Source organism: Rhagoletis zephyria, unplaced genomic scaffold (assembly GCF_001687245.7).
Source record: "Rhagoletis zephyria isolate East Lansing unplaced genomic scaffold, Rhagoletis_zephyria_1.1 Rzeph_scaffold_00174, whole genome shotgun sequence".
Lineage (NCBI taxonomy): Eukaryota > Metazoa > Arthropoda > Insecta > Diptera > Tephritidae > Rhagoletis > Rhagoletis zephyria.
The window spans coordinates 273370-291424 of NW_016157258.1; the positions used below are offsets into that span (position 1 = coordinate 273370).

Genomic DNA, 18055 nt, shown 5'->3' on the forward strand with positions numbered 1-18055 from the left:
GCTTAATCGATTTCTTTTTTCATCCTGATCATTTATGTATACATTTGTCTATATCTATCTCGATTCGTTTTGGCTGTTACAAACAACCGTTATGTGAACAAAATTAATATACCCTTGTGCACAAGTGCGCTCGGGTATAATAAAGGGGTTGCCAATTGCGTTAAGCGGATAACATTCGCTTTACCATTTTATTTTGTTTTCTAGAGGAAGTAAAGTTTTTTCAAACAAACAGTGAAAACTTAAAAATTTTGTCTTTCGTCAGACAATTGTCAATTTTGCCAACTACCTTGAAAGCTCTTTACAGTATTTCCGAAGAATTATAGAAAGATATGCTAACGAGAGCCTTAGCATTAGGCTGCTCGCTTTTCAGCAACAAGTATTTTAAAACTTTAATAGATAAAAAAGTGTATTTTTCTTTTTAAAACAATATACACTAATAAATAAAAAAAACATATTTTTAAAAATTAAATGAAACTAAAAAAAGTATTTTTTTTTCTTTTTAAATCAACAAATCTTAAAGTTAAATTCGAGAACCAAAAAAAGTAAATTAAAAAAGAAATCAATTCTTAGAAAAAAATAAAAGTTCTATGTTTAAAACGAAATTTAAAAATGAAAGAAAGTTAAGTTAAGAAACGACAAAAAAAATAAAATAAGATCCTAAAAATAAATGAAATAAAATATATTTTTCTTTTAAAATACTAACATTTAAAAATTAAAAGAGTATTAAATTAAGAAAAGAAAAACAAATTAAACTAAAGAGAAAATAAATAAAATATTTAAATTTAAAGAATAAAAATCAATTGAAAATTTACCTAAAAAAAAGAAAAAATAAATAAGTTCACAAAAATTAAATGAAATTAAAAAGTATTATTTTTTTTAAAGAGCAACATCTTAAAATTAAAAGAAAATAAAATTAAGAAAAAAATTCAATAAAAAAAATTTATAAAATACGCTTCTAAAAATTGAGTTACATTAAAAAATCATATATGTTTTTAATTTTCAAACAATAAAATCTAAAAATCAAAAGTAAATTAAGTAAAGAAAAAGAAAACAATTTAATTTAAAAAATAAAAAAATTCGCTCCAACGCGAATCTCTCAACAACACAATTTGAATGTTTTTTACTCAAAGCAATACGGACACGGAAGGGTTAATCAAACTCTGCATGCTTGATTTTTAATAACTAGAAAGCGACAAAATGCTATAGTATGTCCTGCCTATATTCATTAATATCCCCTCTTGGCACTTTGTTTCTCAACAGCCTTTAAAAAACAGTTGACCCTATTGGCACACCCTATAAAGTGCTCAATATGAAAAAAAAACTCAAAATATCACCGTATTTGTGGAATAGTTTAAGACCCCCAAATAGAATAAAAGAGCGCAAACACAATGTTATTGAATCCAATAAATTCGCAATAACAATTAGATTAATAATTTCGCCAAAAATACAATCTGGACCATGACTGGATAACCAAAGCGATTGAGTATGTATGGGCATGTGATTAACGGGCGAGTGAGCACTCACACTCGCTACGTTGCGGCTAATTGCAAAGTTAATATAGAAAATTTTTGCTAATTAAAAATTTTTAATGACCCTCAACGCATAGGCAATTCTCATACAAATAGGCCAGTGGTGGCAGCCCTAAAACTTATTTGTGTGGTACAATATTATTGCGCATAATTTCGCTTAATAGCATATTGGAAATGTTGTGAAATTTAATCGACTTTGCATGGCGGCGGCATGTGTACGAAAATCGCAAATTAAAACAACAAAAAAAAATTTAAATAAAACAAAAGGAAAACATTTGTAAACAGCAAAGTCTAAGTAAGAAGCGTATAAATTTCAAAGGCATCCCAGGAATTTCTTATGAAGCCGCTGCGTGGCGTAGCAGTGAGTGGTGTTTTCACTGGATCTTCGGACATTTAGCGAATTTATTGCAAATCAATGTTTTGTTTTTGGTTTTGGCGTTAATTTGTTTATCCCATCTTATATTTAGTCGTTTTTAAATATTTTACTATTTTCGTGAGTGTTGATTATTTGCAATGTTTATTACAAACAATTCAAGCAGTAGCTATTTAAGTGGGCAAGTGGGGTGTTGAGGGGGCGAAAAGGCGAAAGTTTTTTGATTTGTTTTGTTTTTTTTTTGCAGGTAAGTGTAGAAAAAAAAAATTGCGTATCTGCTTGAAAATTTTCTAATACTAAAATTAAGCTTTAACTGTGTAGGTGGTGGTAAATTGTACCTCATAGTTCTAGGAATTTAATTCGTTTAATGTCTTCTCATATCGTTATCGTTGTTTTTGGTATTTATTTTAAATCAAGAAGAAAGTAATGCCTTCTTTTAAAGATAAAAAAAGCAAAATAATTTTTTTTTAATATAATTACAGGTTAATCAACGACCATCTGTATGTACGTTAGCGGAATTAGTATTTTTGAATTATACAAGGTGGCGCAAATACAAGTTTACTTTTGAATTATGCTTTTTGAAAAGAAATTAAGTCACCCTACTTTTGATTAATGTTGAAAAATGTATAGTCAAATAGTGGTTAGACGGCCGAGAATATAGAAAAAAGAGGGAGGGAAGTACATATATGAGGTGAGAGGCTAACGATATTGTGCGGAATAGTGTGAAACCGCGAAAGAGGTCAAAGCTCACAACGAAGCAATGACAGAAATTTCGATGAAGAGTGATGGAAGTTTCAGGGTCTATAGATTTCGATAAGATTGTTCCAGGCATGCAAGGAAAATGCGCAACAAAAAAAGGCGTCATTTTGGTAGCGACCACTAAAAATTATTTCAAAATTTTGAAATTTCCTAGGAAGTCCTTATTTTGTACATAAAGTAAAATGAACGGCTCCCTCATAAATCATTTACACAGAACGAAAACCTCCACATAAAATGAATCCACATTAAAACGATATCTCTATAATGTTTCTTCAAGAAGAAAGCCTTCTTATTTTTAGTGGCAATATCTTTTTAATAAAATCAAGAAGGAATCTTCGAATTTGTATGTGGATATCTCCTTGAATTTATTTAAAAGTTTGCACTCTTATTTTTCTGATAGTTGTTCATATTTTTAAGGACCACCCTAATGGATATACACTGCCGTGAAAATTCACGAGTTTTGCACAAAGTTTAGGAATTATATTTGTATGTTTTTTGAAAAATATTAGAGTAAAAATTGTTGCAGATATTGTGAAAAATTTGCTGTGCCAATACTTTATTCAGGCAGTGTATTTTTAAAACGAAGCTTAAATTTGGACCACCCTTTCTATGAAATCGATTTGGTGTGCCGTTTTAGCAACATATATGTACATACATATTTTATTTAGTACACATTTTATTTAGTTTATTTTCCTTTCATGCTTAAAAACCATTTTACTGCCAAGTTTCTAGCCAAGTCAAACTGTCTGTTTTTAATTTATGCGCACATACTATGGAGAACACAGGCACATTCCTTTATGAAAATAGTTTACACCTGCCTTATCTTGAATTTATTTTCGTACATAGTTTTGGAATGCCTCAGGCATGTTGCCAGCTTACTGCACAAAAATAAAAAATAAATAAATCAACAATCGAATTTTTGCCAGGCATATTTTAGCCACCTCTCGCTTTTACTTAGCAATCGTAATGTGTAATATCAAGCTGCTTATGACCGCTAATTGGCATTAATTAACACAAGACAACCCCAGTGGAGCGGCGGTGGTGCTAGAAACGATAGTTCAAATGTAAGTGGCGTCACTCAACCAAGGCGTCATTGTTCTTGCGAAATTGCTACAGTTTTGTTTATTTTAGTGCAACGATAGAATTGATTTGTTTGATTTTGGTATATTAAACAGAAATCTCTATTCATTCATATGAAAATCTATATATTTGCCATGAGCGTTATTGGAAAAAGAATCTCTTTAAATAAATATTATTATTAATTTTTATTATTTCAGCAAAATTTAGAAATTCCCGTGATAATTTTTCATTGTAATTCACTCGTCCGGCAAAGTAATGGCGCGGGCGCGTGAGCAATTTGGTGTGTGGGAAAATCACAAGAAGGCAATTTTTCATGGCAAATTTTTGTAGAATAATTGAGGTCTTATGATTTTAGCGTTATTTTTAAACCGCATGTGTTTATTAAGTGTATAGTAAACAATAGTGTTAGGTATTTCTTAGATAAGCAACACTTTTTTCTTTATTTTATGAATTTTGATCCAAAAAAAATTTTAGCATTAATATTTTTTTTTTATTGTTACCAGCGTCTTTGGCTTTCGGATAATTCTATGAAACGCGAAGTTTTTAAATCACTTGCAATTATCCGTTTTTTCAACTATTTTCCCATAAATTAAGTTCACTTTTTTCGCCATATTTTCACACAATTTGTAACAGCATTTCACTATTTTTTTTTTTAATTATTCACTAATTTACTTTGCAGCAATTTTAATTTACGCGCATGCGTACCTTTCGGAATATTTTAACAATTTCATATTGGTATTGTTGGGCGCTCTGCACTCGCTTTCTTCCGCGTTGTTGTACGCGCTGAACTTTTACCAGCACCGTCGGACAATGCGTTGTAAGTGTACTACCACGTTTGGGCCACGTTCAAAGACTGATTCAGCGTTGCGGCTTACACGAATTTGTTGAATGTTTACACCAAGCAACCAATCATCCACCAGCCCAGCAAGCAGCCGCTAAACGTTGTGTAACAATAACACCAAAAACAACAGACAGAAGTCAATTGTATTAAGCAAATGTCAGCAACAAATTCGACAACAATAATAAAAACGAGGGGCTCAAAAAGTGAAAAAAGTCATAAAAAAAAATTAAATTGAAACTGGCATTTAAGTTGTACTGCCGGATTGTATGTACGTATGCATTTCTGACTGAGTTGGTTTCAAAGCCTGAAAAGCAGCAATGTTCTTGCTGTTGTTGGACTGGACTGACGACGCACAGTGGAGTAAGTAAATTTAATTTTATTAATAACCTTTATTTTACTCAAAGTTTTGCTCTCTACAGAGACATTGTTATTGGCACTTAGGTGGATCTTACGTGCTAACCCTTAAGTATATTGTAGGTAACATATAAAGTATGGGACTTTTTTATACCATTTTTAATTACATTTAAGAGATTTAAGAGCTTACAAACAAATCAAAAAGGTTAACGAATTTGTTTATTATTATTTGGTTGTCAGGTTATATGGGAGTTCCTGGTAAGCATTTGTATAGAAAGGGCTCAGACCAAGTATTCCTCGGCAGCAAGCAGTTAGTTATAAGCAGCATTCCCACCTTCGACCATCGAATCCACCAACAGAAACTGTGCGATTCAGCAATGACTGGGAGGCATGGACACGGAGTGTCAAAATCCATGTTACCCTCAATGTCAGAAGGTCTAGCTAGGCATTTGACAACACCTGCCCTTCATCGGCCTATATGACAACCGCATTTGTACATCCTGCCAAGAAGTGATGGAATTTTATTTCACTTCATTCGTAGATCATGCAAGGCTTCTGACTTCAAATACACGAACGAACGATTTGTAGACTTCTTAAGCTAGTGTTTGAGCGAGCAACGTAGCTATCAAAAACAAAAATATATATCACATTTTTCCCATCATGGCCCACAGTACTACTGGTAATGTCAGTTTGAATGCGTGTGTAGTAGTGCTGTCGATGGTGGTGGTGATGGCGGTTACTCATCGCATACCTTCATTCGTGTATCAAATGTTTTTGAATATTAAAAAAAAAAATTAAATAAACAGGAAAAAAATAATAAAAAACTGCCGTCAGTTGCATTGCTTTTATGACTTCGCCAAATACAATAAATTAACGCAAACTTAGTTTGGAGTTGTTGCAACTGGTAATAATTTGCCTGTTGAAATTAAATTTTAAAATGCTAGAATGTAGAGAATTGCAAAACAATTTAAATATTGTATGTGTAGTACACACTGTGTACTTATAAAATTGGTTTAAGAAAATTCAGCATTTTTTTACCAAAAATTTTTCAGTAAATGTATGAGCCAAATGTTTATTTCAGATAAATTTATTTAAAGTTAAAAAGCAAAATGCAATAAAAGGGCATTTAAATTGTTATATAGCAGAAAATATTTTAAATGAAAGCAAAGAAAAATCAAAATAAACTATTTCCTCTTAACAGCTGTTAAAAAACCTGAGTTTAGCGCCAAGTTCGAACAAAAACAAAAACAAAAATTTCTTTGTATAAATGCTGGCTCTTACCACCACCATCTGCAGCCGGGAATGCGCCATTTCGCTGCCAGGGTAACAGGTTGCAACCTGTGCTCGCGCGCTATAAAACAACTAAAAAAATCCACTAAAAACCCCCTAATAATCTAGCCGATTGTGTGTGCAGTGACCGTGGCACATGCTACATAAGTATGTAGGCAGTCACTACCGCGCCGCGCCACTGTGACAGGTGGAAGAGCAATTAATACAAAATGCATATGCAAGTGCGGTGGCAGGCAACAGGATCTAACCACCACCGCGAAATACCTTTACAAAAATGCACTAGTTATTAAGCATACTTATTTACGTTCGTATATTACACATGCACATTAGGGTGGAGCGGAAAGATAGCGGGGAATCGTTGCCTTTGGATTCTTTGAAACGAGTTAATACTTTGTGCCTCCCCTTTTTGATTAAATTTTGAGATTTTGTACGTTTTAAACAAAAACGTAATTTATCAAATATTTTTAGAAAAATTCTAGGTATGCAGTTTTGTAGGGCATTCAATTTTAGAGTAATAAAGTGCAAGTTTAAATTAGCATAGACTTACATTTGATCTAAAATGTTTTTGCTGAAGGTGTTGCACATTTTCTCCATATAAAAACATTGTCGAAGATACTTTGTATGGAACAAAATGCGTAATACCACCAACAAAAAAAAAAATAAATAAATAAATAAAAAATTGCCAAAAATCAGTGATTTTTTGTTGCAATTTATTTTACTAAATTTAATGACCTACAAAAGTCCATACCTAAAATTTTTCTAAAAATGATTTTGTTAAATTGCGTTATTTGTCTACAATTTACAAAAATCTGAAAATTTCAATCAAATGTGGGTGACAGAAAGTATAGCTGACTTCAAAAAAATTTAGGAGAATTCTATTGATGTCTAAAGGCAACAATACTCCGCTTTTATAATTTCGAAACGCAATTTTTTTTTGTTCCTATACCGAAAAAATATACTCCTATTTTTTTTATTTTCAAATCAAAATCTACTTAGAGGTCGCTCAAAGCGCTCAAAGTTATCCATGTATTTTATATGGAGAAAAAAACATTTTTTCTTTGAATTGGTATAGAATTCTTGAAAATCAATATTTTTCGATCTTACTTCCATTTGCACATTTTCTACGAAACCTTTTACGAAATTTGACAAACGCTAAATTGATTTTAGACCCATGGTTTCTTTAGCAAATTTACTTAGAATTACATGTAGAATTCTCCTATGCTATAGGGCCTATAGTATAGGCGCATAAAAAAAAAAATAAAATTGGCTCGCCCTAATATGTACCCATGCATCTACTAGTTATGAACCCACCATTCGTATGAATATTTTAAAACAGGAAAGAATGCTAGTATTAGGTATGGTTAGATATTCGTGTCGCAAAAATACGTTACAATTTTGCTATGCTCTGTATTATGTAAGTGCTTGTATCAGAATTTCATTCCACCACTCATTTTTAGTTAAGGGTTCACAGAGTCGTGGCATTTTTCATGGGAAATAATCAAAAATGTAAAGTTCGTAATAGCAATTGACTCCACTTGTCGCATTTGACTTTCAATAATGTGTATAATAAGTGAGACTGTGTGTAGGTATGTACTACATGCATTTAAATATAGCTTTGTATACATATATACATATGTTGTAGATAGTATGTGCATAAAAATATTAAACGGTTAAAGGTTGTGCAGCGCTGAGTTGGTCAAATTATTCTTACACCGTTGGATAATTTTCTTCAACGGTGTGATTTACTGTTTTATGTTAAAATGAAATACATAAATCACACATTGGTACTTACATACTTGTGTGTGCATGTCTAGACGATGGAAACTTTTTAACGGTCACTGCTTCACCGTTTGTTAGTTTTTTGTTTAAGTAGCAGGTGCTTTGCTTTAGGAAGGTCAGCTCTAGACGCTTTGGTAATAAAAACATTCCGTATTTCTGTCTTATAGGGAATTTACATGATTCAACTTTCACAGGCGATTAGTTGAAAGGCCGTTTACACCAGACGATTGTTGCTTTCAACTAAAAGTTTGCCTGAAAAATCGCCTCATGTAAATTAGTATGTGAGCTGTGTGACATTTACTCTGTCCGGATGAATTCCAAGTGAAGTAAGTGTCAAGTCAATGGTTAGATTCAGAATACGCAGCAACTGAGAGGAACCGTTGCTAAAAAAAATTCGATGATTAGTGTGCAACGTCTTCGGAACCGCTTCATACATTAGCTGTCAAATTTAACTGTCAAAGGTACACAGAACCTGTTGTCTCAAATGATCAGAAAAATATTACGATCATCTAACACTCAGCTGTTGAGTTGATCAGAAGTGCACAACAACGCGTTCAGAAGGTACAATCGCAACAGTTACTGAGCTATTGCGCCTTCTGCACCTACCAGAATTTATAATTACGGCTTAGTGAGCCTAAGCAGAAGCCTTGATGGCCTGCGGTCCACTCTCGGACAGAAAGGCTTTGCAGTAAGAAATGTCCTAGTTATCGTCCAACATCTGTTGATTAGGCGCGAGGTCCATCTGTTTAAGAGTAGTCCAAAGTTACTTCCCGTCGTTCTTTTCTCTGTGAGCCCTACTCGATCCGGCCTGGGAGAAAAAGCTAATTCGTAACAGTCTAAACATGACGTTAAGAGCAAGAGCGTATTGATCCAAAATATCCCACTGGTCCCTATGAGGTAGACCTAAACGTACTGATGCCTTCTTTACTCTTACCTCAATGGCGGCCTGGCTATCTCGATTCTGGGATCGTATATATCGTATCGCTTCCTCTTCTTAGCAAGTGTTTTTTTTTTAATTGGAAACGCTCGGTAAGGAATCTAGTGATTAACGTATTCTTGTTTAGTTTAAATATAAGATTGGATTTGGGATTTGTGTTCCCGATTTGAACGAATTGAAAGCTTTGCCCCGCTTTTGGCTCACCCCCTGCATTATTGAAGCTATATGGCGCATACCACAGCTAAAAAGATGATGGTATTAATTACGATGTCTTTTGTATTGAAGCCAGCTGTAAGGGCTTCCTGATGGAGCTTATATCAGACTAAGGGAAGGTTCTGTTACTATAAATTCTTGATATGACCGATACTGTAGCTGTGACTGCTTTCGATATCGTGAAGCAAGAAAATAGAAAATTCTATAAACTACGGCATGCAAATCTACGTTGTATGCCACTTAGGAGAGAACTAGACGAAGTACAACCTATGAATCGAAGATACAAGTATTATTCACAGATAGTTCAAAAGTATTCTAAAGGTCCTCTATAAGGAGCCTTCCAACAAAATTCTATTTTATCAAACGAACAGTGATATCTTGAAAGCATAAAATGCGATTTCTTTTATTCTCTACTAATTTGTTAATCTACTTCGAAAAAGGCAGGGGTTAAGTATCAATTCGTCAGAAGAATTTTTTTATACCCGAGCGCACTTGTGCACAAGGGTATATTAATTTTGTTCACATAACGGTTGTTTGTAACAGCCAAAACGAATCGAGATAGATATAGACAAATGTATACATAAATGATCAGNATTTAATGTTCGGCTCCGCCCGAACTTAGACTTTCTTACTTGTTTATGTATGTATGTATGTACCGCATAACTTTCGGCCACGTTAACCGATTATAATTTTTTTGTTGTACCTTAGACGTAGTCACATACTATTTAATTTGATTCTTAAATTTTTATATGAAAATTGAAGTCAGTTTTTTAATTAACAATTACTAATTTTTCATTTCAGATATTCCACTTACCGGCTCATTATCTTCCGAATATAAACCACAAACAAGCTCCAGCATGCTGTTCATTGTCCGGTCAGGTGAGAGAGCGTTTCATTTGCAGAATTTCGCAAAATGTAAACACCAGATATATACATTCACAGTTTAAATTAACATACGGCAATAGAAACTCGTGCACATCCACGCGCAGTGGGCGGGTTGATGCAAAGCAATTTTTTACGTACTTAAAGTCTGTTTTGTTTACAAATCAGCAGTCGATAAACTCATTAACGCTGGCGACAACATAAAGTATTCCAAAAATATGTATTATTTTATTTAAAAAAAATGTTCAAACGCAAATTTGCGGGTGCTTAAATAAGAAGACATCTCACAAATGTAAATATGTATACCCATATACAAACAACACAAAATACATCGCAACGGCAACGAGTTGTAAGGCAGCACTTTTCTTATTTGCGAATTTATGAGAGAGAAAACAAGAACACAAACATAATTTTGTTTACATTTTTAATTAATTATTAAAATACTTGTTGGTGCACTATGTGTAAGCACTTGATCGGCGGCTGTCTTTTCGATGCGTTTAAAATGGTTTTGATTTAAAATTATTTTAATTTTAAACGGCGGCTGCAAATGGAGCAGACAAAAGTTAGGGGCGGCGGGCAATTGATGTGAGAAAGTTGCCTTTGATACGATTATATTTTTTACTTCTTAATTTTATGTTTAAGAGGGAAATTTTTTGTGGCTTTATAAACTCACTGTGCAAATCTTTCCACATCCAATTTATGCATTTTCGTTTTAAGTTTAAAACTTCTGGACTGTCTGAAGTCAAACTAATTTTAATAAAACAATAATTGGCTACAACCAGCAGTATCCGTTGTTGCTGCAAATATGTATGTATCTAACAGAAGCTTTCTTACTAATGTTTTTCGAGCCTGTATCCTGTGAATGTTTCTAGAACAAAACGTTCTCAAAATGAACAAAAACTTAGAACAAATGTCTTAAGAACGTTCTCAACAAAAATTTTCCCGAAAGTATTGTTCGCATTTTGTTCCCCAGCGTTTTGTTCTTATATAATTCCCGTTGAGAAGTTGCCAAAAGTTTCACTCACTTTCTTGTGAAAACAAGCGTTTTGTTCTCATTTTGGTACGGGGTTTTAAGAGTTCTTGGGAACAAAACTAGGAGAACTACATTTAGTTTCGATCACACTTTTTGTTCTCGGTCCCTGGTTTTTCTGTTTTCGGCGCTAAGGTTTTCAATTGTTTTCATTAAAGTGGCTTGCTCCAGTCGAAAAAATACAATAATTGTTTTGTTCTTTAACGCAAAAAAAATTATATTTGGAGGAAAAAGTTGTGGTTGCATTTTTCTTTACAGTTTGATAGAAAATATTTTTTGGTTGCGGCAACACTGGTTCGGAAATCAGTCAAAGTATTTAGTTTCCAAAATATATTTTTCTTTGGGGCTAATGGTGTGCAGGTGAACTTATATTCGGCTTCGCGGGCGGTTTAACGGGGTGTTCCGACTGGGCACTGTCCATAGGAAGCTATTTTGGGACCGTTTTAAGGACTACTTCAGGAACATTTCCGGATCTGTTCAGGACCATTTCGGGACCAGCTCGCGACCGTTTGAGGAGCATTTTGGGACCGAGTTCAGAAACAATTTCGGGACTATTTTACGACCAATTTGGGACTAGCTCGTGAACATTTTGGGTCTAATAAGGGACTTGTTAGAGATTATTTGGGGACATGTTCACGACTTTTTCGACCGTTTTGGGCATGTTCGCGACCATTTCGCTGCCACATACATATTTCAGGACCATTTCGGGATGGTTCACGACAATTTTAGGAACATTTCGAGACTATTTCAGAATCATCTCGGGACTAGTTCGGGGTCATTTTGTGCCTACTTCAGGAGCGTTTCGGACTAGTTCAGGGTAGTTCCCAACTGATCACGAAATGTATGTTCGAAAATTTTGTTTATATGGATGAAAGTGCACCGTAACACCGTAAAAAAAAAAAATCAAAAACCAACGGGATTTTTTCAAATTCTCAAATCTGCACATTTTTATACTTAAATTGATCAGGCAACAAACCTGGATATCCAACAAGTTTCTAAAAAATCTGAATAAAAAGTTGAAAATTTTGATATTTTTTTTTTAAATTTGTTAAATTTTTCTGAATTGTGCACAAAGTTTTAACTTTTATGGTTTATGTTTTCTACTAAATGTATTAAAAAAATCACAGAAAAAAAATTATCACGTAAAACATAGGGATTATTGTAAAAAATAAATGTGTGCGAATGGAAGAAATAGCTTGGAAAAAATTTTGCCTTTAGGTGCCGCGGGTTCGATTTTTCTTTTTTTTTTTTATTAACCACCAATAAAAGCTCTTTTATTTTTTTTTACATTACTTGTTAATTTTATATTCGTCTTACTTTTTAATTTGACTTCCATTACAAATACAAGAATATATGCTTATAACTCACTTTTTTTTCGCATAACAAGTTTAATATTTTTTTTCGCACTTCAAGACAATATATTTATTATATTTTATTTTCGATAAACAACCATATATCGCAAATAAATCGCAATAAATTTTCTCATCGAGGAAGTGATTCGCGGTGGCGGCGCGGTCGCAGAAAATTTGACGAGCACAAATAAAATTAATTAAATTATGCGCGTGGACAACACATTGGAAACTAATTAGAACACAGCCGGATCAGACAGCTGACTTGTGCTGATAGTTGTATTTTTATTTTTATTTTTTTGCGCGTTGTATCAATTTTCACTTTTTATCAGCAATTTAAAAGCAACAGAATGCGCATAACACCACAGGCTATCCGTCGTAGAAGTCATCGAGAAACTGAAGCTCACAAGTTTTAGATTGACAAAAGAAAATCACATAAACGATCAGAGGCGCAATGCGAGCGCGCGAATACAATAACAACATAAATTTATGAGATATAGTAGTTACAGATATCGAAAAATATACGAGAGTAAACACATACATACACACACATACCCGTATAAACATAGTGACAACACGATAAGGCGATTTGTGCGGAGCAAGGAGCAACAAATTGACAAAAGGTCATTTGAGTAATTTCATCAGTATGTACAATAATAATAACAATAGCACATTACAGTTGCAATATCTAAGTCACTTTTGTTGGCTGCATGACTACTGTGCAAATGTGTATGACAAACTCATGCACTGGCCGGACGGCCGAGTGTGATTGTTTGTGTAAATTTATTAATTGGTTGAAATTTAATTGAAGCAATTAAAGTTCATGTGTTTGTACCGTTTTGGGTTGGAGGTAGAGTAGAGTAAGTGAAACAATAATAATCAAGCAGCACGTTACAGTACTGAAATAATTCCCTGACGCGTGAATAGTCGTAACTATGAGAAACGACAGCGACAACAGGAAAGAATTAATTAAAAATCAAAATCTCTACAAAAAATCACTTAAAAAATTCGATGATGTCAGCGCACTTGTGTGGCATGAGATTGCACTACATATACTGATATTCTTACCGATTTTTATTTGCATTCGCAATGCAAAACCACTGTATAAATACATACATACACTGCCGGAACAAAGTATTGGCACAGCAAATTTTTCACAATATATGCAACAATTTTTATTCTAATATTTTTCCGCCAATTTTGTATAAAAATATAGTTCATTCAACAACAAAAAACATAAAAATATAATTCCTGAACTTTGTGCAAAACTCGCGAAAATTCAGCAAATTTTCATCAAAATTTTCAACTCTTTAATCAGATTTTTTAGAATTTTTTTGAGTATGCAGTTTTGCAGCCCATTNAAATTTTCATCAAAATTTTCAACTTTTTAATCAGATTTTTTAGAATTTTTTTGAGTATGCAGTTTTGCAGCCCATTAAATTATAGTAAAAAAAATGCTATACACTAGGCGACAAATGGAAGTGTACACCTTGCTCTAATATAATACTCACAATTATTTTCATGAAAAATTTTTTGCATTTATTATTGATTAAAATATGGTTCATTTTATAATATAAACCATATTTCAAATTCAATTTGAAGCATTAGTACAATAAGATTTACAATCCTTTTTAGGTTACGTTTCACACTTTATATAAAGTTCACTTTGTTTTCCTAAGCAAGGTGCATACTTTCATTTGTCCCCTCCCTAGTGTACATATGATACTTTAATATCCGACTCTACATAAATGCCGAAGATATAACGAAAAACGAAAGAAATCGAAATGGCCTTGCAATAAGTTAACTGTAGAAAAAATATTCTTAAAACAAGCTTTCTAATCTCCTTCTCCACCTATCGGCAAAAATTTCGTGGAGTAATATACATATATTCGAAATACAAACTAAATCAGACCATAGAAGCAGGTACATCGACCCCTGCGCCACCTACCGGCTAAATTTCCTGTGGACTTATTTCCTTCCATGTAGGTAATTCAATTATGACCCAAAAAGGATTACAAATACGGGTTTTTAAATATATCGATTCTTGCGCCACCAAGCGGATTCTTCTTTAATATTGCATTACCATGAAAAGTGGGGATCTACGGGGTAATTTCAAGATTCTCGAACCATTTCTGGATGATCCCGCTATCCAGCTCACCAACATCTTGCTAAAGAAATTATTCTTCTACAAGCCCGACAAGGTCAGAATTCCTGAAAGGGACTGCTGTGTCTTGATAGTTTAATGACGGAAGTACTGTGGCAGGCGTATTTGGACCAAGGGAGGGTCTTAGAACTCTCACTATATATTCCGACGCAGTCATTAGCAAGAGATTGTAACAAATTGCTGCAACAAAAATTGCAACTTGCAAGGAAGGGCACTTACTTACCACCTGCAAGCTTAATATATACGTATCCTTCTTATCAGAAGCAAACTCAAGATGGAGACACCTTGATATCTCAAAATTTATGTGGCCCGACTAGGACTTGAAAAGATCGAGGGAGTTTGCTATGCTGAGCAGAGGAGAAATACGTTTGGGTGAGTGCCTTTTAATGACTTGTGCAGGAACGAGGAGGTATCTGAATAAGTAAGGCACTTACTTTGCGAACTTCCCACACTGAGTAGGAGGGTACTGAGGGTAATGGGTGCTGTAACCGTCGGACATAAAAATAAAGCGATTGTAAAGGAGTCCCCTCGATTGATTCACAATAGGTCCGTTTAGTGTTATTATCACTTAACCTCCCGTTGGGGAGGTTTCTGATTGCCATGTACCTTGTAAGGTTGTAGCCTCTTAGTAAGCATTTAGCCTGGCGTAGACCTGGAGATGAAGCGTTTGAGCTCTTCCTCGATTGTGCTACGTCCCATCGCAAGGAAGGGCTCAAGCTTTATAGGAGCTTCCTCGTTACCCTCAACTCCTATGTGACCTGGTAGCCAATTTAGTTGGATGTCATTGTGCTCTGCCAGACGGTATCGAACCTGGTTATTGGCTTAAGAAAGAAATGGATAAGGAACCAGTAGCTGATCAGGAAGCACATTGAAGGTTCTAAAAAATACTGAACTGCAAGGAAGGAGGCTATTCCGAAGATTTTGATATCGCTGAAGATCTGGATATATGTACTTGTGTGTGAGGCCGGTGAAACGCTAAAGAATAGTTTTACCAGGAAAGAATAGTGCAATGATTTAATCAGATAGCTAGGCATAACTTTTGGCTATTGCATCTAACAAAACCAAGTCTAAGCTGGTCAAAAAAAAAATCCATGAAGAAGCTACGCTTGTTGACTTAGCGAATACTCATATCTCTTATTTGGGTTTGGCAAAGCACGAGCTTGTTCCGATGAATATGCCGGTGGTACTGGGATACCCTTTCAGACAAATACAAGCAGATATCCGTTGAAAATTTTCGAAATAAGCAAAGAAGAAGAAGGGGTCAGGGATTCCCAGACTTGTAAGATAGCGCGTGAGCTTTAGCCTGACTATAGCAGAACCAAAACAGTGGATCTGCTAAGTAGGTTAAGGGTAGGATTGTTAATGATTGTACCAGTAGACCAATTTCCGCACCAAAACGAGCTGATAATGCACTACTTAGTTTCACTACATATATTCTGACAGACAACGAAATACAAATTCGACAGAGTATTCAAAAAATCAAACACATACACACTTTCATAAAATATGTACGACTGGCTGTCAAGTTAAATGATGACCCCCAGTCCAGTGACGCGTCTGAACTCACAAAAGTCACTGCGGGAGTAGCCACTGATTTATTCTGTTTCTTTGGCGCGCACAAATCTCACAAAAATTACTACATTTGCATACACAATTATTTCCTTTAGCAGCACAATGTGAAAAGCTTATGATATGCACATATTTGTACGCAGCTGACAATGCAGATTTTTTTGTTTAATTTTTCTTTGTTGTTTTTTTTTGCAATTCACAATCATTGCGAATTGCGTTCAATTTAGAGTTTTTAGCGAATACAACGCGTTAGCTTTTGCGAGGAGCTATTTCGCGTTAGAAGTACATTCTCTTTGAAAGATAGTCGCATTACTGAGTACCCATAAGCACTCGTATTTACGTTGCAACATTCTGGGTGAAAAACAAATTTCTAACAGCCGGGGTTTGGGGTGACGCTAGTGAAAGCGATAACGGCGTCTTGCAAAACTTGAGCGCCACAATTTATGAGTGCTACCAGTGCATGATGAAGTACTTTAAGTTTCATACGAGCGATTTTTTAGTTTTTTTTTTAACCTTTCATTGAGCTTAAAAGTCATGAATAGTATACATTTCGGTAATCGGAAGATAGTGGGAACTCACTTAAATTCGAAAAGTTGTTAGCTCGAAACTCAAAAAATACTTTTATACAATTTTCGACTTTTTGGGTTTTATTTCAGTATAAGCTGTAGGATGTAAAATTACTTCGAAATTTCTCTGGATAATTATCTGGTCAGTTCTGGTGTGTCGGTCTAAAAAATAATTAGGGAATCTGGCTAAAGCCGATTTGTCGCAAAGTGGAACCTGTTGTCCCTAACATTTTTACTAGGTATTCCATTTTGACTTATAGGGACGGCACTTGAAGGATAACCTTTTCCAAATACTTTTTCAGAAACAATTCTATAGGGTATTGTATGAACATGCTGACTGACTAAAGCAACTTGACGCATTTTGTGTGCTCGTTAAAAATTTTGAGAACTTGTTATCGGCTTATCTGTTACGTTTTGCTGATAAGAAAATTGAAAAAGCGTAAAAATAAACTGAAGATTGAAACATATCGACGCATACGCACGTTTGAGAGTACATGTAGATACAGTGCTGGTCATACTGTCAGATACGATTTCAAACAACTATCGTCATTAGACACCAATAAAGACGCCTGCTCAAAAGTTGATAGTTCATAGAGAAGCAGCCGATCAGAAATAGTTTGCTGAGCTGTAAATTATGCTGTTTATCCTGGAACATTGGTTGACAAGTCATTAGTCTCGTCCATTGCGTCTTACTAGTACCGGTGACCAAATAGGTGCAGCATAATTCAGAACCGGCTGGTAAATTTCCAACTATGCTTTTTCTTTGCTCAAAGTGCTGCTTTGCCGTATTGACAATTAAGTAGTGCACGCTACCAAGACTGTATTCTCTCACAATTGGTAAGGTTAAGGCCGCGAGTTATCTGAATGTATACGACGTTAAGTGATATGGTGATGCTTTACTCTTTGCAGCAGCAATGCTGATGCTTGGCTGGGGTCAGATGAAAGATGTGGTATGGCAGCAAGGTCTTCAGTGTCTTCGCAATCGCCTGAATATGAGGTAAGGAAAACTCCCGGCGATGGATGAGGAACTTCCGAAAAGTTTAAACAATAGCGGGGATGTTGTTGTTGTTGTTGTAGCGGCTACAACAACCCCGCCCAAATCGGTTGGTATCTCAGTCGTTGTCGTCAAGTTCCACTAACGGCAACCCTAGGAAGCGTGCAGCTTCTGTGGGATCTGTCCACAGGGACAGGGCCGTTAGGGTTGTCGGGTTTTCCGGGCATGCGAAGAGATGGTTCGAGTCATGTGGGGTCTCTCCGCATGCCGGACATTCGTTCGGCACATCCTCATTCAGCCTACTCAAGTAGGAGTTTAACCTGCTGCAGTAGCCGGAGCGAAGTTG

General features: G+C 34.8%; 1 protein-coding gene across 4 annotated transcripts in view; it reads right to left on the bottom strand.

The window, feature by feature from the left end:
- The window catches only part of loco (regulator of G protein signaling family member locomotion defects), a 67253-nt gene that overhangs the window by 44175 nt on the left and 5023 nt on the right, over positions 1–18055 (bottom strand). For 2 of the 4 annotated variants that reach the window (XM_017608006.1, XM_017607999.1), the window contains exon 1: positions 4447–4719. The exons of the other annotated variants lie outside the window; for them this stretch is intronic. The gene's annotated coding sequence lies outside the window, so the exon portion shown is untranslated. Of the gene's footprint in view, positions 1–4446; positions 4720–18055 lie in introns of those variants that run through there. 4 annotated transcript variants of the gene reach the window in all.